This window comes from Bufo gargarizans, chromosome 3 (genome assembly GCF_014858855.1).
Source record: "Bufo gargarizans isolate SCDJY-AF-19 chromosome 3, ASM1485885v1, whole genome shotgun sequence".
NCBI classification, from domain to species: Eukaryota; Metazoa; Chordata; class Amphibia; order Anura; family Bufonidae; genus Bufo; species Bufo gargarizans.
Window position 1 is genome coordinate 100,996,797 of NC_058082.1, and position 27,837 is coordinate 101,024,633.

General features: G+C 41.4%; 1 pseudogene; it reads right to left on the bottom strand.

Annotated features, from left to right (window-relative positions):
* Positions 1-1,005: 1,005 nt before the first annotated feature.
* LOC122931411 overlaps positions 1,006-27,837 on the bottom strand; it is a 30,877-nt pseudogene continuing 4,045 nt past the window's right edge.

The following is a 27,837-nucleotide window of genomic DNA, read 5'->3' on the forward strand; positions in this document are numbered from 1 at the left end:
TGCCACATACATTTCTCCCTGCGGGCCGCACAGACTACTCAGAGACATTTGTCCAAATGTCTTGTTGTCCCCCCTCCATTTATGTCACATTGTAATGTCACCCGCCTCACCCTGACTCCACCCCCACTAATGTTCTTCTGTTTTCTGCGCAGCCTGTGCTCAATGAGATCACCTTGACCTACCTACCTGTCTGTACCACCTACGGCAGTCCAGACGGTCTGGTCTGGGCCTGGCTGTGTGAGTCTGTCACTGTCTAAAGTCTCACAGACTCAATCACACACAGTTACTCACCACCAACAGCTCCGCCTCCAGTCTACAGACCTCCACTCCCCAGTCTACACCAGTTGCTGCTGCCTGCCGCCCGCCGCCGCAGCGCCACTCGGCAGTAACACCCCCCTGACTGTCTGTGTTTCTGATGCCGTGCTGCTGCTGAGCCTGCGTGCCGCTCTGTGAGGAGGTGAGGGCCGGCGCCGCACGGTACACCTGCAGGCTGGGGCGGGCAGCCGGGCCCGTCGGGGCAGGTCCGCAAGTTATGTATTTAAAAAAACAAACTATAAATTTAAAATATATATATAAATTCCACCCTGGCGCTGCCCCCCCATTCTCTGCGCCCTCAAGCAGCCTCTTGGTCTGCCTTATTATAGAGTCGGCCCTGGATACAGGCGTGTATAGTAAACATGTATGTTTTCTGATTTCATTTACACGTCTGCTGCCTGTCTTGAACTTACGCTTGTCTACTGTTATTTAGCGTCCTGTGGTTAATGGCATTGTGTCACTCTTACCTGTCCTACACTTGTAACACTAATTATATGTTTTTCTGATATCATTTGCTCTATTTTAATACTCCCCACCTGACTTCATGTTGCTGCTAAGAAAAGCTGCACTCTCTGCCTGTGGGCTATCTGTAAATGTTGTGAATTGGACCATAGATGATAATCACTTCCAGTATCCATCTGTGTCAGGTCTGAGCTAGGAAGAGATGTGAAAATACAGTGTGAGGCAACACTAATCCTCTGACCCACAAGGTCCCTCATTAACATTAACCGCCGTGCTGGACCAGTTCCTGCAGAGAAATTCATGGCATGTGCTCTTGGGCAGGGTGCCAGCTAGCAGCTCATTGACAGCCTCATTAGCAATCATATCATCATCTGGCATGTTCCTGTTCATAAATGAATGTATTTTACTAAAAGTACAAAATAACATAATTACATGCTCAAAACAGGGTTAGATTACAGCGAACCGTTCTTCATATTCTATGTGCTCTTCAGTAGTGATGAGCAGCATAGGCAATATTAGATTTAGTGATATTTTGCGAATTTTTTCGCATAATATTCTCAATAAACTCGCGAATTCTAGAATTTGTGATCTCGTCATTATTTTTGCGATTGTGCAAAATGGCACTAATGATGAGCATATTTTTTGCGCAATACATGCAACTTCACATTTTACCAGGTCTGACTACATATTACTGATTGGTGCACTAAGTATTGTTGTGACATGACAGCACTATGTCTGCAGCATGTACAGTGGGATGCAAAAGTTTGGGCAACCTTGTTAATCGTCATGATTTTCCTGTATAAATCGTTGGTTGTTACGATAAAAAATGTCAGTTAAATATATCATATAGGAGACACACACAGTGATATTTGAGAAGTGAAATGACGTTTATTGGATTTACAGAAAGTGTGCTATAATTGCTTAAACAAAATTAGGCAGGTGCATACAAAAAAGAAATGAAATCAATATTTAGCAGATCCTCCTTTTGCAGAAATTACAGCCTCTAAACGCTTCCTGTAGGTTCCAATGAGAGTCTGGATTCTGGTTGAAGGTATTTTGGACCATTCCTCTTTACAAAACATCTTTAGTTCATTCAGGTTTGATGGCTTCCGAGCATGGACAGCTCTCTTTAAGTCACACCACAGATTTTCAATTATATTCAGGTCTGGGGACTGAGATGGCCATTCCAGAACGTTGTACTTGTTCCTCTGCATAAATGCCTTAGTGGATTTAGAGCAGTGTTTAGGGTCGTTGTCTTGTTGAAAGATCCAGCCCCGGCGCAGCTTCAGCTTTGTCACTGATTCCTGGACATTGGTCTCCAGAATCTGCTGATACTGAGTGGAATCCATGCGTCCCTCAACTTTGACAAGATTCCCAGTCCCTGCACTGGCTACACAGCCCCACAGCATGATGGAACCACCACCATATTTTACTGTAGGTAGCAGGTGTTTTTCTTGGAATGCTGTGTTCGTTTTCCTCCATGGATAACGTCCCTTGTTATGGCCAAATAACTCAATTTTAGTTTCATCAGTCCATAGCACCTTATTCCAAAATGAAACTGGCTTGTCCAAATGCGCTTTAGCCCACCTCAAGCGGCACTTTTTGTGCTGTGGGCTTCCTCTGCATCACTCTCGCATACAGCATCTCCTTGTGTAAAGTGCGCCGAATGGTTGAACGATGCACAGTGACTCCATCTGCAGCAAGATGACGTTGTAGGTCTTTGGTGCTGGTCTGTGGGTTGACTCTGACTGTTCTCACCATTCGTCGCTTCTGTCTATCCGAGATTTTTCTTGGTCTGCCACTTTGAGCCTTAACTTGAACTGAGCCTGTGGTCTTCCATTTCCTCAATATGTTCCTAACTGTGGAAACAGACAGCTGAAATCTCTGAGACAGCTTTCTGGATCCTTCCCCTAAACCATGATGGTGAACAATCTTTGTCTTCAGGTCATTTGAGAGTTGTTTTGAGAACCCTTATGTTGCACCTCTTCAGAGAAAATTAAAAGAGGAGGGAAACTTACAATTGACCCCCTTAAATACTCTTTCTCATAATTGGATTCACCTGTGTATGTAGGTCAGGGGTCACTGAGCTTACCAAGCCAATATGAGTTCCAATAATTAGTTCTAAAGGTTTTGGAATCAATAAAATTGCCCAAATTTATGCACCTGCCTAATTTCGTTTACAATTATAGCACACTTTCTGTAAATCCAATAAACTTCATTTCACTTCTCAAATATCACTGTCTGTGTCTCCTATATGATATATTTAACTGACATTTTTTATCGTAACAACCAACGATTTATACAGGAAAATCATGACGATTACGGTAACAAGGTTGCACAAACTTTTGCATCCCACTGTATGTACGGACAGCAGAACTTATCACACTACCTAACACTGGAACCAGCTACACCATATCACTATCTAACCTACACTGACTATCTCCCACTAACTATCTGTATTATATACAGTATATAAGCTAACTAACTATCTAATGTAATTAGATAAGGAATAGGATCCAGATGAAAGCACAGAGCACAGCAATGTCACTGCTCTCTCTCTCTCTCTCAGAACTGCAAAAAAACAGCAGAAAATGGCTGCTGGGGAGGTTCTTATATAGTAAGGGGTAGGCAACTTTCCTATTGGTTGCTAGGGATGTTACTAAGCTCAGACAAAGACATTACAGCCTTCTCATTGGCCCACAAGCAAGAAGGGAGGTTACTGATGAAAAAAAATCTAGAATATTTGCTATTACGAATATATATCAATATATTCTATATCTTTGCAAGTGCTGATATTCCCAATAAAAATTTGCAATTAGAATATTCGCGATCAACACTACTCTTCAGCTGTTTCTGGCATCCTATGTTTCTTTTGTAAACGTTTTCATTTGGGTTTGCAAAAATATTAACGTTTTTGTATGACTGGTATCTCTACAAGACAATGTCATGGTCACATTCTTTATTATATTTCACTGGATATATAGGAGAACTGCTTAAATGGTAATATAAAGTTACGCTTTTTTTGCGCAATTACGATTTTTTGATGGACACTGTGGACCAAGCCACTTAGTTCACCTTTGCTCGTCCTGCTTCCTCTGCCAGCCCCTCCCTCTCCTTCTTGACTGACATTGCTGGGTTCCTGCATGGTCATCCTGAAATGTTGCATAAATTGATTTAAATACACATGACTTGATTTTTCTGGGTAAGCATGCCCTTTTCTTGTTTTGGATTGTATATATACATCATATGGCCTTAACCCACTATTAGGCATACACCAACTATTTTTCTCCTTTATACTTAGCGTCCCGTTCCTTTTTTGTATTGTACTTTTAGATAAGGGATTGTGAGCCCAGATGGATACAAGGACTGTTGAGAAATGGCAAACTCTGTGCACAGCTGCAGAACATACTGACACTGTACAAGCCACAGAAAAAGAAACAGGTGGTCACCTTCACGTTGTGTCTGAGAGAATCAATCTCTGGCACTATTGCTCCTCTCCTTTCAGCTGACTAGGTTGCCTTCTCCTGGATTGACTCCTGGATAGACCCAGCTACATTTGCGTAAAGCCAGACCACATCAGGAGGAGTCTCTACTTTGACCTATGGGGCCTGTGAGTTAACATAAGCGTGTAGTCCAGCCAGAGTTTGCCACTCTTTTGACTCTTGCAATGGTGAATTAGACTAGCCTCTGAGCTTATCCAAACATGTGGCAAGTTCATTCACAAAACCTTTCTGCAGCACTGACCAAAATTGATCTCATAGCACAATTTTTGTTTTAGGCACTGTATCAGACCATCAAGGTCCTATTTACTTCTCCTAATCAACAGTGGTTGCACCTCACCTGCTGGACTATTTCCTCCGCACACTGGCTGCGGGTATAGAACTTCTTACAGTGATCAGTCACATACGTAATCTATTCGATAAGCACTTCCAGTTTGGCAAGGATCTGCTTCATCATGCAACTCTGATCACGGGGGGACCACGATCACCACCTGACGGTCATCTCCTTCCAAGAAGCTCAAGGCCAACTCTGCCTGGTACCTGTGAGGGAATGGTACAGGCACATTGCACCCCTAAATCTTTCTGCCTAAACAGATTGCAGGATGTCCTTTTTGCTTCATTTCAGGATGCTCATCGTGGTTGCTCCAAAGGGGAACAGTGCAGATGAAGATGATCATCCTAAGGCAAAATCCTGTCTGACTATGCCAAAATGTAAGGGTTTTCAGACCTTAGTAAAGGAGGTTTCGCCCATGACTGGTGTTTGTGATTCCCCTCTCCTGGATGGCAAAGTAACACAGGGGGCATCCAGATTTTAACAAGAGGCAACTGGCTTAGTGGTTACAGTTCCATGTGGAGGAAGAGTTGCATGGCTACAACTCTCTTAATTAGGGAACTGTCTTAAGCCTCATGCACATGACCGCGATTCAAAAAACACGGATCCAGCCCGTGTGCGTTCCGCAATTTGCCAAATGGAACAGGCTGCCCATAATACAAATGCCTATTTTTGTCCACATGTTCTGTTTTTTTTTGCAGGCCCACGTAACGGAGCAACAGATGTGGACTGCACACAGAGCGCTGTCTGCATCTTTTGCGGCCCCATTGAAGTGAGTGGGTTTGCATGTGAGCCACAAGAAATGCGGCTGGGATGTGGACCCAAACACTGGTTGTGTGCCTGAGACCTTAGTTAGTAGCAATAGGTTTGGTAAAGTCAGTGGTTCACATTTAGTAATGTGAGTGCATCTATATTCTGTTGTAAAATGTCATGCAATTTGGCACATCTATGTTTAGAAAAATTATCTGCATCTAATATTGGTGGATGTGGCCTAAGATGCAACCTTTATCACCGAACTAAATCAACCAATACATGGTAAAAAGACAAAAGTGTCTAGCCATGTCATGTAACAATAGGGGTCTCAGTGGTCGCAATAGGCGAGATGAAATGATTGCCTCAGGCAAGTGACCCAAGCTGAACTCTTGCACCAGGGATCTTGAGCCTTTAACTACGCTCCTGTCTATAGACTTATTCAATTTGCCACAATGACTCTTTAAAAGTTACTAGCTTGCTCGCTTTCTTGGCAGGCTTGGGATGCATCCAGTCTCTTTGAGTTTTGACACTCTAGCTGGACTTTTCTCAGGCTGGCAACAAGGAAGGTGGCTGCACGATATTGAGTTTTAATCACAATATTATTATTTTGTATTGAAGAGCCATTCATTCAATGGCGCTGTACATACGAAAGGGATATACATACATAATATAAAACAACTGCAGTAAGCATGAACACGACAAGATACAAGCTGGTATGGAAGGAGAGAGGACACTGCCTTCGAGGCCTTACAATCTACAAGGGATGGGGAAGGATACAATAGTGCATTTACACTGTTCTCTTTCCTTGTTACCATCTGACAGTGGCTTAAAGGCACACAACATGGTATATTGGATGGCATACAATACATTGTGCTGTTTACATGGCACTTAAAGTAAATGTGTCACCAAAAATTCTTCTGCCAGTTAAAATCAGATAGTAACAAATATCCTTTTTTCTAGTCTGTTTTTATTTACTAATTGCAAATTTTTTGTTCTATTTCCTGACCATGATTAGGGAGGCGGCCATCTTGCCTTAGCAGTTCTAAACAGCATTTAGAAAGCATTAAGAAAATTGCTTTATGGCAACCACGTGGGCAACATACACAATGGTCAGTGACTTCTATGGGAGAGTTTTCTAGGCATGCTCTGTGATCTGTGCAGAGGTCACTGTACAAAGAATAAATAAGCTTCGACAATCGCCTATTGTAAATGGTGAATCCTGTATTATCTATACACAGAGGTGGCATCATTATAGGCAGGATTAGAATAACAGATAAGTAGGGAACTGCAGTAAAGTGATCTGTACAGACCAAGAAATACTGCCTATTATTAGGATTAGTGGCCAGTGTGAAAACTGCAGAATTTTATGGTTGTTGTGTAAAATATACACTGAGCAAAAATATAAACGCAACACTTTCGGTTTCGCTCCTATTTTGCATGAGCTGAACTCAAAGATCTGAAACTTTTTCTACATACACAAAAGACCCATTACTCTCAAATATTGTTCACAAATGTGTCTAAATCTGTGTATTCGTAATATTCTAAAAGACGAAGTTAGAGCAATATTACGAATAGTCTAAAAGATGAAGTTAGAGCAATATTAAGAATATTCGTAAAATACACATATAGATTGTAATTTAGCTAATATACTGCTATAGTAATTTTTTTAATAGTGTACATATTTTACAAAACTTTGAGGGAAAAAAAAGGATTATAGCACTATATTAGCTAAATTACAATCTATATGTATATTTGACGAAAATTCTTACTATTGCTCTAACTTCGTCTTTTAGAATATTATGAATATTCTAAAAGACGAAGTTAGAGCAATATTAAGAATATTCGTAAAATACACATATTAGCCTAGCCATAGTCAATTAGTCATAGGAACGTTGCCTTATACTATCAAAAGAAAAAAAAAGAAAAAAATCGCAATACGCGATTAATTAAATCGCATATTATTTGCGATAATTTGAATAATTACGAATATTCGATTTCGACGAATATAACACGAATATTCAGTTGAATATTCGCGAAATATTGCGAAATCGAATATCGCACCTCCCGCTCATCACTAGTGTTAATACTGTTTCCACAGTAAAGTTTATATTCTTGCATATAAAGCTGGTGTCAGTGTCGCTTTCCTTGTCTGTGACTTTGCTGTATCCTGGGGAGCCCACCCCAGTACACGGCTTACATCTAATCAGCACCTTGATATGCCACACCTGTGAGGTGGGATGGATTATCTCGGCAAAGGAGAAGTGCTCACTAACACAGATTTAGACAGGTTTGTGAACAATATTTGAGAGTAATGGGTCTTTTGTGTATGTAGAAAATGTTTCAGATCTTTGAGTTCAGCTCATGCAAAATGGGAGCAAAACCGAAAGTGTTGCATTTATATTTTTGCTCAGTGTAGATATTGACATGGAAAATTAAAAATAACATCAGCACAAATTATTTAAATATATGTTAAATATAAAAACGTGATTTAAACAATAGGTCATTTTCTGATGACACATTCCCTTTAATTGTAGGGAGATATAACCGCTCGCAATAAACACAGCAGTGTCCTCAGTCACAAAACAGTTCAACAGTACAACTTAAGTGGCATTGACACCCCAATGGTAACCCATAGCAACAGTGCTTTATTCAAAGGGTACATCTTTTCTTTTTAAGAGGAGCAAGGTTGTTTTCAACTCTTCATTTGTATAACAATAACCTTGTGTCCTATCTATGCAGTATCCTCATGAAAAAGTATCTACCCATCACATACTTCTCAGTACAAATCATTTGTAACAAAGTAATACACTTCTCTACACCCAAAAAAATCCATATTGTAGTACAAGTCTTTATTAAGCAAAGCAGGAAAATAAAGTTAAAACAGCTAAAATTTGCATTCACGTTCATATAAAGTCTGAGGAATACATACAGCAGTGGGCTCATTACCCACATGGGCATTCACAGAGGCAATCCTCATATATTTTTTTTAACTTGTGCCATTTTTTGAGGGCTATTATATGTGACCTACTTTGTAATCTCGTTTTTACTTTTTGGTCTTATATGACATTTTTTGTATTTCTAATCTGAGGGGAACACCAGTCGATTTTGTTTGTTTTGATATCATTTGATTTAAAGGGGCTGTCCGGGTTCAGAGTTTAACCCAGGCATATCCCCATCTTCACCCCTCCAGCCCCCCTGATATAAGCATCAGAGCACTTCATGCTCCTATGCTCTCCTTTGCCTTGTGCTGGCTCTCCATAGGAACTGCCAGGTGGAGGTTTCCGCCAAGCAGTGAGCCCGCCCAGAGCAGGTGCTGTCACCGGGAACACAGCTGGGTGGAAGCCTCCGCCTAGCAGTGTGCCAAGCCATTGTAAACAAAAAAGCCCTTGCCTTGCGCTATACAGGGAGAGTATGAGAGCATTAAATGCTTCCATGCTTATATCAGCCCTATCTTTTGTGTTACAATTTGGTTGTGCTGGAGTATTTTATATGTGCATGCTTTTTTTGGGGGTGTACAACTATTGCCTATTATACATGCAGGCATGCACTCCACTTTTACTTTTAGTGCCCAATAAAAATGATTGCAATAAAGAAATAAACTGATATACAAAAATATCTAGTAGAATGCATAGTTAGAATATACAGTAGCTGTTACTTGCTCAGTGCTACCAGCAACTTGTGTTTTGAGTCTCTTATTCTTTTAACACAAAACTTCTTTCAGACCTTCAGCCATGTTTTATGTATACTTCTCAGTATGCTCAGTCTCAAATGAGCGATAAAATCTATTTAAACCATCCTTGTTATAGTGATTTACAATTCAGTTCTCCTGGATAGGACTCATCTAGGACAGAAGAGAAATGGTCAGTGTGTGTGAACTTTGCTAGTTTGCGATTCGCCAAACATGTGGACAAATACTGACTGAGGGGTGCCATATACCTTCTTCCACTAAATACTAATTGAGGGGTGCTATTGCTATATACCTTCTTCCACCAAATACTGATTGAGGGCTGCGATACATCTGCTTTCACCAAAAACTAATTGAGGGGTGCCATATACCTGCTTCCACCAAATACTGCCTGAGACGTGCTATATACCTGTTTCCGCCAAATACTGATTGAGAGGTGCTATTGCTATATGATGAAAAAATTACGAAATATTCAAAAAAACAAATATATAGCACTATATTCAAAATATTCATAAATTCTCGAAGTGACAATATTCACGATTAAAATTTGTAATTCGAATATTCACGCTCAATACGACTCACCACTATGTCATAGGGCCACTCTGTGGACTTCTTATGCTGATCCCGCCCTTCCCACTTTATGACTGGGCCACTATTTTGCCTTTTGGCCTGGCTGACATCATCATTTTTGACCCTTCTTCTGATCTGAAAAATGAGTTGCACAACGGATCCTGTCTATGAAACAGCTGGCCACATGCCATGGTCCCTATTTTGCATCAGAATTGGCTTTAGCAATACTGATGGATTACTGACCAAATGCTGACTGAGTGAAGGCGGATGCTTCACAGACAGGATCTGTTTTTTGTGGGTTATTGTTCTGACTGACCAGAGGAAGGGCAAAATAATCAGTGATGTCAACACAAACTTACTGCTGACATCCTCTCCACTCTGTCGGGTTGCTCTACTTGTATAAGCGTTTATTTGAACGGGTTCCATAGACATCTATGTGGAATCAGCTGTCGAAGCTGTAAAAGGAGTGCGCTTCTTCTTGACGCTAACATTGAACTGTAAGGCTGAGTTCACACTTGAGTTATTTGGTCAGTTTTTGCCCCGTAACTGCCGAAATAAGTGAAGTGTGCAGTGATTCTAAGAGCGACACCTGTCATCTGCATGTCATACTGGCTCACAGTATTGTTTCACTACCACAGCAGACTCCCTATGTGTGTTACTGCAAGGCACAGTGTTCTACACCGCTATAAAGGCTCTCAGCAGCCAGGATATAGCTGTTTTTTTAATGTGATTCACCACAAATATATTTGGATCGAACCAAAGTTTTTCGAAAAATTTGTCGAACTGGCCGAATGGAAGTTTTGAGAAATTCGCTCATCTCTACTTGGGGGTCTAGCCCATATAAGTCTTTATTGAGACAACCATTTTATGCACAAATGCATTTTGTTTGTTAAAGGGTTAAAGTGGTTTTCTGAAACGTTTTAACTGAAGATAGGTCATCAGAGATAGGTCAAGATACAGTGGGATGCAAAAGTTTGGGCAACCTTGTTAATCGTCATGATTTTCCTGTATAAATCATTGGTTGTTACGATAAAAAATGTCAGTTAAATATATCATATAGGAGACACATACAGTGATATTTGAGAAGTGAAATGAAGTTTATTGGATTTACAGAAAGTGTGCTATAATTGTTTAAATAAAATTAGGCAGGTGCATACATTTGGGCACTTTATTGATTCCAAAACCTTTAGAACGAATTATTGGAACTTAAATTGGCTTGGTAAGCTCAGTGACCCCTGACCTACATACACAGGTGAATCCAGTTATGAGATAGAGTATTTAAGGGGGTCAATTGTAAGTTTCCCTCCTCTTTTAATTTTCTCTGAAGAGTAGCAACATGGGGGTCTCAAAACAACTCTCAAATGACCTGAAGACAAAGATTGTTCACCATCATGGTTTAGGGGAAGAATACAGAAAGTTGTCCCAGAGAATTCAGCTGTCTGTTTCCACAGTTAGGAACATATTGAGGAAATGGAAGACCACAGGCTCAGTTCAAGTTAAGGCTCGAAGTGGCAAACCAAGAAAAATCTCGGATAGACAGAAGCGACGAATGGTGAGAAGAGTCAGAGTCAACCCACAGACCAGCACCAAAGACCTACAACATCATCTTGCTGCAGATGGAGTCACTGTGCATCGTTCAACCATTCGGCACACTTTACACAAGGAGATGCTGTATGCGAGAGTGATGCAGAGGAAGCCTTTTCTCCGTCCACAGCACAAAAAGTGCCGCTTGAGGTGGGCTAAAGCACATTTGGACAAGCCAGCTTCATTTTGGAATAAGGTGCTGTGGACTGATGAAACTAAAATTGAGTTATTTGGCCATAACAAGGGGCGTTATGCATGGAGGAAAAAGAACACAGCATTCCAAGAAAAACACCTGCTACCTACAGTAAAATATGGTGGTGGTTCCATCATGCTGTGGGGCTGTGTGGCCAGTACAGGGACTGGGAATCTTGTCAAAGTTGAGGGACGCTTGGATTCCACTCAGTATCAGCAGATTCTGGAGACCAATGTCCAGGAATCACTGATGAAGCTGAAGCTGTGCCGAGGCTGGATCTTTCAACAAGACAACGACCCTAAACACTGCTCAAAATCCACTAAGGCATTTATGCAGAGGAACAAGTACAATGTTCTAGAATGGCCATCTCAGTCCCCAGACCAGAATATAATTGAAAATCTGTGGTGTGACTTAAAGAGAGCTGTCCATGCTCGGAAGCCATCAAACCTGAATGAACTAAAGATGTTTTGTAAAGAGGAATGGTCCAAAATACCTTCAACCAGAATCCAGACTCTTATTGGAACCTACAGGAAGTGTTTAGAGGCTGTAATTTCTGCAAAAGGAGGATCTACTAAATATTGGTTTCATTTCTTTTTTGTGGTGCCCAAATTTATGCACCTGCCTAATTTTGTTTAAACAATTATAGCGCACTTTCTGTAAATCCAATAAACTTCATTTCACTTCTCAAATATCACTGTGTGTGTCTCCTATATGATATATTTAACTGACATTTTTTATCGTAACAACCAACGATTTATACAGGAAAATCATGACGATTAACAAGGTTGCCCAAACTTTCGCATCCCACTGTAGGTCATCAGTATCTGATCAGTGAGGGTCCAACACCCAGGACCTCACAGTGGGACACCACACTCTTTATCTTTGTGACAAGTTGACATTTAGGCCCCTTTCACACTACCGTATGGCTATTTAAGTGTTTTGTGGTCTGTTTTTTATGGATCCGTTGTTCCGTTTTTTTGTTTCTGTTGTGTTTCAGTTTCCGTTCCGTTTTTCTGTTCCGTTTTTCCGTATGGCATATACAGTAATTACATAGAAAAAATTGGGCTGGCCATAACATTTGCAACAGATGGTTCTGCAAAAATGGAACAGATCCGGAAGACATACCGATGCATTTCCGTAGTATGTGTTCAGTTTTTTTGCGGACCCATTGACTTGATTGGAGCCACGGAACATGATGTACGGGCAATAATAGGACATGTTCTATGTTTCAACGGAACGGAAAAATTGAAATACGGAAAAGGAATGCATACGGAGTACATTCAGTTTTTTTTTGCGGAACCATTGAAATGAATGGTTCCGTATACGGACCGTATATGGAACACAAAAAACAGCCTGCAAAACAAAACAAAAAAACGGTAGTGTGAAAGAGGACTTACTTGTGAAATGATGTCACAAAAAGGCTCACATGGCTTTTCCATATTCTATGTCTCATATCAGTATTCTACTAAATGATGGTGCCACAATAGCGCACCGGGCAATTAATGTTTGTGATAGCTTGCCATTTAAAGGGAACTTGAAATTGAATATATAGTCCAGTCTGCAGGAAACAAGGTATAGAGCAGAAGGAGCCGATGAGACTGATACATACTTGTGGGAAAAGATTTTGTATAACTTGTAATGTATTGAACTGAACATCTGCTCTTTCTTAGCTTAGAAGTCCAGTGGTGATAAAAGGAGGAGAACCAGAGGTGGTTTAAAAGATGGATGTCCAAAGCATCTTATTGCAGAAGTAGTGACTGTAGCTGAACAGTGTGCTAGAGAGACATGCTGAGACACTGCTGCTTACAGTTAGTATTACAGTGAATGGTGCTAGTGGTAATTGGGCTACCTGAACCTGGTGATGTCCCTGAGATACAACAATGTGTAGTATATATATATATATATATATACCACATCTAATGATTGCATTGTGTCTGCTGTACTGCCTTAGAGAAACCCGGAGGACTGTGATCGCAGCCTGAAGTGTGTGTGGGCGATTCATACCCAGAGTATTGAAAGTGGAGCCTGCAACTTGTTTTGGACCAGACCCCTGGCCACTATTATAGCAGATGAGCCATTTTAATGAGGACCTTGCTAATGGTTGTAGACTGCTATTCAGTGCATCATGTGGGTGATAAGTCAGTCAGACACCTTGCAGTGTGAGAAGCCAGTCTGCCACTTTTGAATGCCTGATAAGGGAAAAGCTGTGTGCGCTTGGTGTGTGGTGAAGTAACCCACACTGAGACTGTGAATGATATTGTGTTCTGCATTGTGGCCTACTACTATGCACTGCAGATTGCAAGACCTGTGATAAATTGTAAGTCCTGTCCTACCTAAGTGGAGTGCATTATAAGAGACTGTCCACTGCCAGTGCAGTGTGTTAACAGAGACTGTTGCCTGTTACTATAACCACCAAGTATAGTGCCTCTTCCAGGAAGAGTAACCACTCAGCATGTACATATGTCCTTTCTCACCTTTCATCTTTTCTCAACATGTGTCCTTCCTTACCTTTCCTCTTGGCTTGAAATATCCCAAGATGAGTGGTGCACAATGACCAGCTATGAAAAAAAAAACATGTTTGAGCTACCTGGTCATCTTGTGCCACTCTTCTAGGGATATCTTGAGCCAGGAGAAAATGTAAGGAAGGACACATGTAGAGACAAGAGAAAGGCTAAGGAAGTACACATGTGTAATGTCTCTGCCAAGAAGGCAGTAAGGTGTAAGCATTGTGCATTGTAAATGCTGTTGTGTGTAACCATTAAGACTGTACCCACTGTGAGAGAGAGAGAGAGAGAGAGAGAGAGACTGTAACTGCCACACTAATTGCCTCAATCCTGAGTAAATATCTGTTCCTATTGAACAACCTGAATCTTTGGCAGTCGCTGAAATATCCTTCGTGTAGGGCCCTGAGGTCAAGGGCCAACCCAATCAATAATATCTAACCATCTTACACCTTAAAGAGGACCTTTCTTTGGTCCTGACATAACAATAATATCACCTGGTAGTATAGGGCATGATCAGTAGATGTCCCTGCGATTATTTTTTTCAGATCGGCTGCTCCGTTGGGGCTCTGTGCCCCTGGCCTGTATGCTAATTTATAGTATCGGTACAGGGAGGAGGAGACGGCCTTGATGCAAGTTTATGCCAAGTAAAGCCGCGTTCAACGTTAATAAATCTGGACTCCATTATTCCTTCATTATCCAAGTTAATCAGCTCTTTTATCACTGCTTTGGACAACCACATCTGGGATCCAAGGATAACCAGGTAGGAGCACCGTGACAAGTGATAAATCCGCACCCAGGGGACACTATAGGCATCCCTTACACCATCTGGCAATCCTACATCTGGATACCAACATCACCATACTTAAAGGGGACTCTATGTCCTCGCTGCTTCAATGCAACTGGTGTCATGGCAACTTGCTCTATCAGAGGGACATATATTGTAAAAACCTCTTAAAGGGTAAGGGATACCCCCAGACGTTGGCAACTGCCCGATGCACAATGCCTACTCTTGTCTGAAAAACAGACAAGAATAAGACATGTTCTACCTTTTTTGTGGAACTACAGAACAGACATACGAATGCGGACAGCACAGGGAGTGTTGTCCACATTTTTTGAAAACCCATTGAAATGAATGGGTCAGCATCCAATCCTGTTCAGGAGCGCAGACCCCGCTCCTAGTTACCTTCATGTGCAGCAACCGGTGGGAGGAGGAGCACACATACCTATATCTGTACCACCTTAATCAAGGTTGCCTATTAATAGGTGGGGTAAAAGTGCACATGAGTGCTACTCCTGCACATGGAGGTAACTAGGAGCAGCACACTATATGTGCGGGGTCTGCGCTCCTGAACATAAATGCATAACGGCATAGGCAGGTTTAGTGTAGGACCCGCCTGAACTGAGAACACCTTGTCATTTGGTAGGTGGGCTTTGATGCGTTTTGATCAAAATGTATTGACCAAGTGTCTCATATTTTATCAATAGAGTGAGGGCTTAGGCTACTTTCACACTAGCGTTCGATCGGATCCGTTCTGAACGGATCCGATCATAATAATGCAGACGGAGGCTCCGTTCAGAATGGATCCGTCTGCATTATATTTGCAAAAAAAAGCTAAGTGTGAAATTAGCCTGAGCGGATCCGTCCAGACTTTTACATTGAAAGTCAATGGGGGACGGATCCGCTTGAAGATTGAGCCATATTGTGGCATCTTCAAACGGATCCGTCCCCATTGACTTACATTGTAAGTCTGGACGGATCCGCACGGCCAGGCGGACACCCGAACGATGCAAGCAGCGTTCAGGTGTCCGCCTGCTGAGCGGAGCGGAGGCTGAACGCCGCCAGACTGATGCAGTCTGAGCGGATCCGCATCCATTCAGACTGCATCAGGGTTGGACGGAAGCGTTCGGGTCCGCTCGTGAGCCCCTTCAAACGGAGCTCACGAGCGGACAGCCGAACGCTAGTGTGAAACTAGCCTTAGTCCATATGTTATGCTTGCATCTACAAACCGGATTCCCAAAAAGTTGGGACACTAAAAAAATTGTGAATAAAAACTGAATGCAATAATGTGGAGATGGCAAATGTCAATATTTTATTTGTAATAGAACGTAGATGACAGATCAAACGTTTAATCCGAGTAAATGTATCATTTTAAAGGAAAAATATGTTGATTCAAATTTTCACTGTGTCAACAAATCCCAAAAAAGTTGGGACAAGTAGCAATAAGAGGCTGGAAAAAGTAAATTTGAGCATAACGAAGAGCTGGAAGACCAATTAACACTAATTAGGTTAATTGGCAACATGATTGGGTATAAAAAGAGCTTCTCAGAGTGGCAGTGTCTCTCAGAAGCCAAGATGGGTAGAGGATCACCAATTCCCACAATGTTGCACAGAAAGATAGTGGAGCAATATCAGAAAGGTGTTACCCAGCGAAAAATTGCAAATACTTTGCATCTATCATCATCATCAACTGTGCATAACATCATCCGAAGATTCAGAGAATCTGGAACAATCTCTGTGCGTAAGGGTCAAGGCTGTAAAACCATACTGGATGCCCGTGATCTCCGGGCCCTTAAACGACACTGCACCACAAACAGGAATGCTACTGTAAAGGAAATCACAGAATGGGCTCAGGAATACTTCCAGAAACCATTGTCAGTGAACACAATGCACCGTGCCATCCGCCGTTGCCAGCTGAAACTCTACAGTGGAAAGAAGAAGCCATTTCTAAGCAAGATCCACAAGCTCAGGCGTTTTCACTGGGCCAGGGATCATTTAAAATGGAGTGTGGCAAAATGGAAGACTGTTCTGTGGTCAGACGAGTCATGATTCAAAGTTCTTTTTGGAAATCTGGGATGCCATGTCATCCGGACCAAAGAGGACAAGGACAACCCAAGTTGTTATCGACGCTCAGTTGAGAAGCCTGCATTTCTGATGGTATGGGGTTGCATGAGTGTGTGTGGCATGGGCAGCTTGCATGTCTGGAAAGGCACCATCAATGCAGAAAAATATATTCAGGTTCTAGAACAACATATGCTCCCATCCAGACGACATCTCTTTCAGGGAAGACCCTGCATTTTTCAACAAGATAATGCCAGACCACATTCTGCATCAATCACAACATCATGGCTGGGTAGGAGAAGGATCCGGGTACTGAAATGGCCAGTCTGCAGTCCAGATCTTTCACCTATAGAGAACATTTGGCGCATCATAAAGAGGAAGGTGCAACAAAGAAGGCCCAAGACGATTGAACAGTTAGAGGCCTGTATTAGACAAGAATGGGAGAGCATTCCTATTTCTAAACTTGAGAAACTGGTCTCCTCGGTCCCCAGACGTCTGTTGAGTGTTGTAAGAAGAAGGGGAGATGCCACACAGTGGTGAAAATGGCCTTGTCCCAACTTTTTGGGGATTTGTTGACACCATGAAATTTGTTGACACCATATTGAAAAAAATGGTACATTTTCTCAGTTTAAACTTTTGTTCCGTGATTTATGTTCTATTCTGAATAAAATATTAGAAGTTGGCCCCTCCACATCATTGCATTCAGTTTTTATTCACGATTTGTATAGTGTCCCAACTTTTTTGGAATCCGGTTTGTATTATTATAGTGCATTATTTTCTGTGATTGTATAAATGTAGCCATGTACATCCGCAACATTCATTATCATATCGTGCAGGATGTTTTATATATTTTTTCCGTGATTTGTTTATCTTGTACATTACCTTCCCCAATATTTTTAGGTCGTTGGAGATGAAGCTATTACTACTCCTTGGATTTCTCACCATTTTTGCTTGTTCATATTACAGGGCTCAGTACAACAGCATATCTCAGCCTTTTGTATCTTTTGCAGACGAGAGCTTTCCGGTTCTCTCTGTGTGTTGCCGCAGAGTGAGAGCGGAGAGTAGGATTGTAATGGTAGTGGCTCTGGCTGCAAAAGTTATCCTCATAAATCACAATGGCAAACCTCACACCAACGGCCACACTGGAGTCGGGGCACTGACAGGAGGGGGCGCCTTTTCTTTTCTCGAGGCACACCCTGATGTTGTGGCTCCTGCTTGATGTTAGCTGGGTGCCCTTGGTGGTGTGAGTCGTATACGAATGTAAGGCAGGAGATGTAGGTGCTGTGGCTAGTTAATAGTGATAGAATCAGTAACCAGGCCAGTTGTAGAGAAATATACAAGTCTTTCTTTACTACAGTGCAGAATAGGAGTTGTAGTACATCCAACAGTATCAAAACACAGTTCCAGGCAATTCACAGTGCAAATCTTCCCCAATAACAATGTATGGATATAAACAATGTATTATTCCCTCCCGCTCCCTCTCTCTCTGTAGAATCTAAGGCTGGCAATAAAGTTCTTGCAAAACTGAAGAGTACAGAAATAAGATATGGCTGGCCAGTGTCAAAGTGTGGAAGGGTGTATTAGCAATGTCCCTCTCACTGCAGTAAAGGCTTTGTCAGCCTTCAACGGTGAATACCTGACTGACTCCCGTGCATGGCCATGCAGATTCTGGACCTTCTTATTCTTTATTTTCTCTTTGGAGTACTGTAGAGTAGAAATTGCTTTCTTGATGCAAATGTTTCAGACATAGTAATTCTCTGGGAATCATGACTAGTCTTCTGAGGAGTGAGCATATGTAGCTCCTCTTTTGTCCTCAGGTAACAATATAAAGAACTAGGAGCGAGCCTAAGTCAATTTCCTAGTCTCTTACAAGGGTTCTTAACCCTGACTAATCCATATACAACTATATGGGTAATACAATACTTCAGAACATTAAGGTGGAGATTTATCAAGCTGGTGTAAAGTAAAACTGGCTTAGTTGTCCATAGCAACCAATCAGATACAACCTTTCATTTTCCAAAGGAGCTGTGAAAAGGTTTTGATAAATCTCCCCCTAAATAACCCAAAAAACTATTTTTCAAGTACCCTAGTCTGGAGAAGTGTACCTGCCTTTCCCTGATACCAGTGATTAAACCCCAGAACACCCCTTAAAAAAATATTTTGCTGTAACTCAAACAATATGGACTCCGGCAGACCCAGAATTGGTTACAAAAACTGACTTCAGTTGCCTAGCAATGGACTTTCTCATATTTATCCAGCCAAACTGAAAAAGTCTTACTCTCTTTGTTACATTGCCTGACCAAATTCCCAACTCTATCCCGATAATATTTTGGTCTGACAACCCATTAGCTGCGTAGGTCATGTGTTTGACAAGAAGGGCACCCTGTTGATTTGCTAAAAGCATATCAATACTGGAAAAGGTGTCATACATCTTTGAATAAAACACACATTACATCCTCATTGGATTTGATTTACTCCAGATATCCACTCAGCCTAATTAAGCTATTAATCTGGAAATATTTTTGACGATTACGTTTTTGATTGACAGGAGACCATCTATCTAGATTACAGTCTATAACTATGTTAAAATCCCCAATTACCACTAAACGTCAGTAGTCTACCTAACCAAAATGGTGGATGAAAATAAATACTCTCCAGTATCAAATTTGCCTGTCCTAAGAGCCCAAAAAGAGAAATGTTCTGCCCCTCCCTTTTAAAAAATAAAAACTGAAAACTGATATCTTTATGTATAACGATCGATACACAGTGCAAATTCTGCATGAAAGCTTTGTCCTATCCAACTTTTTTTTAACATAGTGCAAGATTTCCGCATCTAAATGTGTTTCTTGCAAGCATATCACCACTCTCAAATTAATTTGATATCTAATTGAAAATCACCAGTTGTTGCAGTCTATATGACATTCCATTCCCCTAATATTCCATGATAATAATTTAACCATCATATAAGAAATATGAAATTCAAACCTACCCCAGATAATGACAAAAAGAAAAAAAAAACTTTTTGCAGTAGTCCCCATCCCCAAGTGCTAGTAGACCAAGCTCTCACACCCTAGACAGGATTCTTCACCATAGCATACCTACCTCTCTAAAAAACAAACAAAAAAAAACTAGCACATAATAAATATTGCTACATGACCGTCTATCACCTCATTCACCTCACATCTGATATCTTCAGACCACAATTTTAAAGTGTAACCAGTCAGAGGACTTTTTGAAGCCTCTTTCACAGGGGCGTCACGGATTTAGTCCGGGTGCGTTTAGGGAAAATCGTGAGATTTTGCTTGCAAGTGCTGTCAGTTTTGTATGCGATTGGGTCGCAATCGTATGCGATTGCATCGCATTATTGCGTTTTTCCCGGATTAGGCCTCATGCACACGGCTGTTGTTTTGGTCCGTATCCGAGCCGCCGTTTTGGCGGCTCGGATGCGGACCTATTTACTTTAATGGGGCGGCAAAAGATGCGGACAGCAAAAGATGCTCCGGTCCGTGGCCCCGCTAAAAAAATATAACCTGTCCTATTCTTGTCCATGCTTTGCGGACAAGAATAGGTATTTATATTGAAGGTTGTCCATGCCGTTTCGCTAATTGCGGAATGTGCACGGACGCCATTCGTGTTTTGCAGATCTGCGATTTGCGGACCGCAAAACACACCACGGTCGTGTGCATGAGGCCTTACATGCACTTTTCACGCGCATGAAAAAAAACTGATCCATCCTCTACATTCACCTTTACTGCCAACATATATTAAAACCCCCAGCATGCATTATATTAGTGGAAAGGTATATTTGTGGCCGAGTTTTGGTTTGTGTGGTGGGTGATAGGTTTTCATTTTATAGGAATAAATTTCATTTTAAACACGGTATGTGAAATATGTACTAATACCTCAAATGACAAATTAAGATAACGGCTGGGTGAACCTGGCGCAGCCTGAAAATGAGGTAGGTGCTTTGGGAAGGAGGGATAGAGTGCTGGGATGTAGCAACTTGGGAGGCGGAGAGGTCAGGATGGCCATATGTAGTATCACCATACGGTTGCCTGTATGGCCTACTTTGTGGCCAATAATGATCCCTACTTGTAGGGTATTGTGGCGGCCCCTGTGGAACTTGGGAAATTGGCTGGGGCCCAGACATGTGCCCATACAGTGTGTTCTCCAATTTTCCAAGTCAAAAAATATGTCTGACGGATCATGAGGAGGAATGGCAGCATCCACAACAATGCTGAGAGCCGCCTCAGTTCTTAGCAAAAGGTGTGGTGGCACACTCCTCAAATGATGCACCAGACTTTTTGCAAAATGTTCCAAATGGTCCTCCTGCATGGGGCGTCTTCTGGGGGGGAACCCTGTCTAGAGTTAGCACCACATGTGGCTGTTGATGTGCTTGTCTCCACACTTTCTGCAGGTGGCCCAGATGTAGTGTCTTCCTCACAGGTGCTTGTGTGCTGTGGTGCAGACTCATCACCTTCCTCTTCAAGGCTGTCCTTTGTTCTAACAATAAAAATAAAAAAATTAATATATGAACACACTGTTTTAATTAAATGAATCACGTTACATCCTACTACCATCATTAAAATACATTTACCACATAGTACTACAGTAAAGAGGACCTTAGCGCACATATTTGCTCAAACATTTGTCGGGCCCATCTACCAGGCGTCAAGGTGGCTTCCACAGATGGGTCCCTAACACTAGTATACTGCCTCTCTTTGGACTTACTTAAGCCTACAATATTCAGGGCAGTGTGGGAACCAGCTACAAACGTACTCTGCTCAGAAGTCCCAGGTAGATGGGCGTGTTCAGTCTAAAAGAGGCGCTACCCTCAATATATGCTACAAGAGAATTTAGACTAGAAACTGAACTTCCTGTCTTAAATCCATTCACTGTTGCTTAGTTACTTGCATTTATAACGCAACGCAGTACATCCGGATGCACTGCTTTTTTTCACGCAGCCCCATTCACTTCCATGGGGCCTGCGTTGCATGAAAAACGCACAATATAGAACACGCTGCTATTTTCACGCAACACACAAGTGATGCGTGTAAAAAAATGCTCACATACTGTACACAGGCCATTGAAATGAATGGGTCAGGATTCAGTGTGGGTGCAATGCGTTCACGTCACGCATTGCACCCGTGCGGAAAACTCGTTTGTGTGAAAGGGGCCTGACTGAGGAGAAATAAATTATAAAGTTCTGGTAAATAATTAGCAATTTTGCTGGATACAATAATGAATACTTCATACCTGCTTGTTTGTCTCATGTACACCCTTAAAGGGTTTCTACCACTTGCTTTGCACCCATTTCATTTTCAGACACTAGCGATCCGCTAGTGTCTGATGTACAATACAAGCTAAGTATTATCTTATTCTGTTCAGCCGTTTTGTTTAAAAAAGCACTTTTATATTTATGCAAATGAGCCTCTAGGTGCTATGTGGGTGTCTTTTCAGCACCTAGAGGCTCCGTCTACCTTCATAAACTGCCACCCAGCTCGTTGCTCCAGCACGCCCATCTCCTAGTGAATTCGATCCTCCCCCTGCTTCTGGCGTCTGAAATCTCGCGCCTGCGCCGTTCGTCTCTGCATTCGGCGGCATTCGGCGCAGGCGCAGTGGAAATGTCTGAGCAGGGAGGGGTCAGACATTTCCACTGCGCCTGCGCCAAATGCAGCCGAATGCAGAGACGGACGGCGCAGGCGCGAGATTTCTGACGCCAGAAGCAGGGGGAGGATCGAATTCACTAGGAGATGGGCCGTATGCGGAACCATTGATTTGAATGGGTCCACCCAAAAAAACTGAAGGCACTCCATGTGCATTCCGTTTCCGTATGTCCGCATCTCCGTTCCGTAAGAAAATAGAACATGTCCTATTATTTTCTGCATAACGAACAAGGATAGGACTGTTCTATTAGGGGCCGGCTGTTCCCTTCTGCAAAATACTGAATGCGGACAGCATCCATAGTTTTGCGGATCCGCAAAATACATACGGCCGTGTGCATGAACCCTTACTGTTTTCCTTAATTTTGCCAAACATCAAGAATGTCTTTTTTTATGCTACGTCTGTTGTGGCATATCCATCAAATGAGTATTGTATATCCTAATAGCCCTGAGCATATATGTAAGACAAGTTACAGTCAGGTCCATAAATATTGGGACATCGACACAATTCTAACATTTTGGGCTCTTTACACCACCACAATGGATTTGAAATAAAACAAACAAGATGTGCTTTAACTGCAGACTGTCAGCTTTAATTTGAGGGTATTTACATCCAAATCAGGTGAACGGTGTAGGAATTACAACAGTTTGCATATGTGCCTTCCACTTGTTAAGGGACCAAAAGTAATGGGGCAATTGGCTTCTCAGCTGTTCCGTGGCAAAGTGTGTGTTATCCCCTCATTATCCCAATTACAATGAGCAGATAAAAGGTCCAGAGTTCATTTCAAGTGTGCTATTTGCATTTGAATCTGTTGCTGTCAACTCTCAAGATGAGATCCAAAGAAGCAAGCCATCATTAGGCTGAAAAAACAAAACAAACCCGTCAGAGAGATAGCAAAAACATTAGGCGTGGCTAAAACAACTGTTTGGAACATTCTTTAAAAAAAAGGAACACATCAGTGAGCTCAGCAACACCAAAAGACCCGGAAGACTATGGAAAACAACTGTGGTGGATGACCGAAGAATTCTTACCCTGGTGAAGAGAACACCCTTCACAACAGTTGGCCAGATCAAGAGCACTCACCAGGAGGTAAGTGTATGTGTGTCAAAGTCAAGAATCACCAGAGTGAATACAGAAGGTTCACCACAAGATGTAAACCATTGGTGAGCCTCAAAAACAGGAAGGCCAGATTAGAGTTTGCCAAACAACATCTAAAAAAGCTTTCACAGTTCTGGAACAACATCCTATGGACAGATGAGACCAAGATTAACTTGTACCAGAGTGATGGGAAGAGAAGAGTATGGAGAAGGAAAGGAACTGCTCATGATCCTAAGCATACCACCTAATCAGTGAAGCATGATGGTGGTAGTATCATGGCGTGGGCATGCATGGCTACCAATGGAACCGGTTCTCTTGTATTAATTGATGATGTGACTGCTGACAAAAGCAGCAGGATGAATTCTGAAGTGTTTCGGGCAATATTATCTGCTCATATTCAGCCAAATGCTTCAGAACTCATTGGACGGCGCTTCACAGTGCAGATGGACAATGACCCAAAGCATACTGCAAAAGCAACCAAAGAGTTTTTTTAAGGGAAAGAAGTGGAATGTTATGCAATGGCCAAGTCAATCACCTGACCTGAATCCGATTGAGCATGCATGTCACTTGCTGAAGACAAAACTGAAGGGAAAATGCCCCAAGAACAAGCAGGAACTGAAGACAGTTGCAGTAAAGGCCTGGCAGAGCATCACCAGGGATGAAACCCAACGTCTGGTGATTTCTATGCGTTCCAGACTTCAGGCTGTAATTGACTTCTTCAGACTAGGGTAGTTAAAGATTTGCAACCAAGTATTAAAAAGTTAAAGTTTGATTTATGATTACTATTATGTCCAATTATTTTGGTCCCTTAACAAGTGGGAGGCACATATGCAAACTGTTGTAATTCCTACACCGTTCACCTGATTTGGATGTAAATACCCTCAACCTGCAGTTAAAGCACATCTTGTTTGTTTCATTTCAAATCCACTGTGGTGGTGTATAGAGCCAAAAATGTTAAAATTGTGTCGATGTCCCAATATTTATGGACCTGACTGTAGGTTCCCCTGCCATTGATAATTCTGAGTATGAGTCTATATTTTGCCTGACATTGAGTGAATTGAGCCCCTTTGATCAGTACTTGTACACATATTACCCACATGTTGATCAAGTTAATTTATAGATAGATAACCAATTAATATTACACACATATAGTATAAACTTAATCTTTATTATTTACCCCTTAGGGACCGGGCTCATTTTCACCTTAACCCCTTAGGGACACAGCCTTTTTACACCTTAGGACCAGGCCATTTTTTGAAAATCTGACCAGTGTCACTTTAAGTGATGATAACTTTAAAACGCTTTGACTTATCCAGGCCATTCTGAGATTGTTTTTTCGTCACATATTGTACTTCATGACACTGGTGAAATAAAGTTAAAAAAAATATTTTTTTTTGCATAAAAAAATGTCAAATTTACCAAAAATTGGGAAAAATTAGCAAATTTCAAAGTTTCAGTTTCTCTACTTCTGTAATACATAGTAATACCCTTAAAAATTGTGATGACTTTACATTCCCCATATGTCTACTTCATGTTTGCAGCATTTTGGGAATGATATTTTATTTTTTGGGGATGTTACAAGGCTTAGAAGTTTAGAAGCAAATCTTGAAATTTTTCAGAAATTTACAAAAACCCAATTTTTAGGGACCACTACAGCTCTGAAGTCACTTTGCGAGGCTTACATAATAGAAACCACCCAAAAATGACCCCATTCTATAAACTACACCCCTCAAGGTATTCAAAACTGATTTTACATACGTCGTTAACCCTTTAGGTGTTGCACAAGAGTTATTGGCAAATGGGGATGAAATTTGAGAATTTCATTTTATTGCCTAATTTTCCATTTTAACCAATTTTTTCCACTAACAAAGCAAGGGTTAACAGCCAAACAAGACTGTATCTTTATTGCCCTGACTCTGCCGTTTACAGAAACACGCCATATGTGGCCGTAAACTACTGTACGGCCACACAGCGGGGCGTAGAGTGAAAGGTGCGCCGTTTGGTTTTTGGAAGGCAGGTTTTGCTGGACTGGTTTTTTGACACCATGTCCCATTTGAAGCCCCCTGATGCACCCCTAGAGTAGAAACTCCATAAAAGTGACCCCATCTAAGAAACCACACCCCTCAAGGTATTCAAAACTGATTTTACAAACTTTGTTAACCCTTTAGGTGTTGCACAAGAGTTATTGGCAAATGGGGATGAAATTTGAGAATTTCATTTTTTTGCCTAGATTTCCATTTTAACCCATTTTTTCCACTAACAAAGCAAGGGTTAACAGCCAAACAAGACTGTATCTTTATTGCCCTGACTCTGCCGTTTACAGAAACACGCCATATGTGGCCGTAAACTACTGTACGGCCACACAGCGGGGCGTAGAGTGAAAGGTGCGCCGTTTGGTTTTTGGAAGGCATGTTTTGCTGGACAGTTTTTTTGACACCATGTCCCATTTGAAGCCCCCCTGATGCACCCCTAGAGTAGAAACTCCAAAAAAGTGACCCCATCTAAGAAACTACACCCCTCAAGGTATACAAAACTGATTTTACAAACTTTGTTAACCCTTTAGGTGTTGCACAAGATTTAATGGAAAATAGAGATACAATTTCAAAATTTCACTTTTTTGGCAGATTTTCCATTTTAATATTTTTTTTTCCAGTTACAAAGCAAGGGTTAACAGCCAAACAAAACTCATTATTCATGGCCCTAATTCTGTAGTTTACAGAAACACCCCATATGTGGTCGTAAACCGCTGTACGGTCACACGGCAGGGCGCAGAAGGAAAGGAATGCCATACGGTTTTTGGAAGGCAGATTTTGCTGGACTGGTTTTTTTGACACCATGTCCCATTTGAAGCCCCCTGATGCACCCCTAGAGTAGAAACTCCAAAAAAGTGACCCCATCTAAGAAACTACACCCCTCAAGGTATACAAAACTGATTTTACAAACTTTGTTAACCCTTTAGGTGTTGCACAAGATTTAATGGAAAATAGAGATACAATTTCAAAATTTCACTTTTTTGGCAGATTTTCCATTTTAATATTTTTTTTTCCAGTTACAAAGCAAGGGTTAACAGCCAAACAAAACTCATTATTCATGGCCCTAATTCTGTAGTTTACAGAAACACCCCATATGTGGTCGTAAACCGCTGTACGGTCACACGGCAGGGCGCAGAAGGAAAGGAATGCCATACGGTTTTTGGAAGGCAGATTTTGCTGGACTGGTTTTTTTGACACCATGTCCCATTTGAAGCCCCCCTGATGCACCCCTAGAGTAGAAACTCCAAAAAAGTGACCCCATCTAAGAAACTACACCCCTCAAGGTATACAAAACTGATTTTACAAACTTTGTTAACCCTTTAGGTGTTGCACAAGATTTAATGGAAAATAGAGATACAATTTCAAAATTTCACTTTTTTGGCAGATTTTCCATTTTAATATTTTTTTTTCCAGTTACAAAGCAAGGGTTAACAGCCAAACAAAACTCATTATTCATGGCCCTAATTCTGTAGTTTACAGAAACACCCCATATGTGGTCGTAAACCGCTGTACGGTCACACGGCAGGGCGCAGAAGGAAAGGAATGCCATACGGTTTTTGGAAGGCAGATTTTGCTGGACTGTTTTTTTTGACACCATGTCCCATTTGAAGCCCCCTGATGCACCCCCAGAGTAGAAACTCCAAAAAAGTGACCCCATTTTAGAAACTACGGGATAAGGTGGCAGTTTTGTTGGTACAAGTTTAGGGTACATGTGATTTTTGGTTGCTCTATATTACACTTTTTGTGCGGCAAGGTAACAAGAAATTGCTTTTTTGGCACCGTTTTTTTTTTTGTTATTTACACCATTCATCTGACAGGTTAGATCATGTGGTAATTTTATAGAGCAGGTTGTCACGGACGCGGTGATACCCAATATGTATCCAATTTTTTTTTTTTATGTACGTTTTACACAATTATTTCATTTTTAAAACAAAAAAAATGTTTTAGTGTCTCCATAGTCTAAGAGCCATAGTTTTTTAAATTTTTGGGCGATTATCTTATGCAGGGTCTCATTTTTTGTGGGATGAGATGACGGTTTGATTGGCACTATTTTGGGGTGCACCTGACTTTTTGATTGCTTGCTATTACACTTTTTGTGACGGAAGATGACAAAAAATGGCTTTTTTTACACCGTTTTTATTTTTATTTTTTTACGGTGGTCATCTGAGGGGTTAGGTCATGTGATATTTTTATAGAGCCGGTCAATACGGACGCGGCGATACCTAATATGTATACTTTTTTTTTATTTATGTAAGTTTTATACAATGATTTCATTTTTGAAACAAAAGAAATCATGTTTTAGTGTT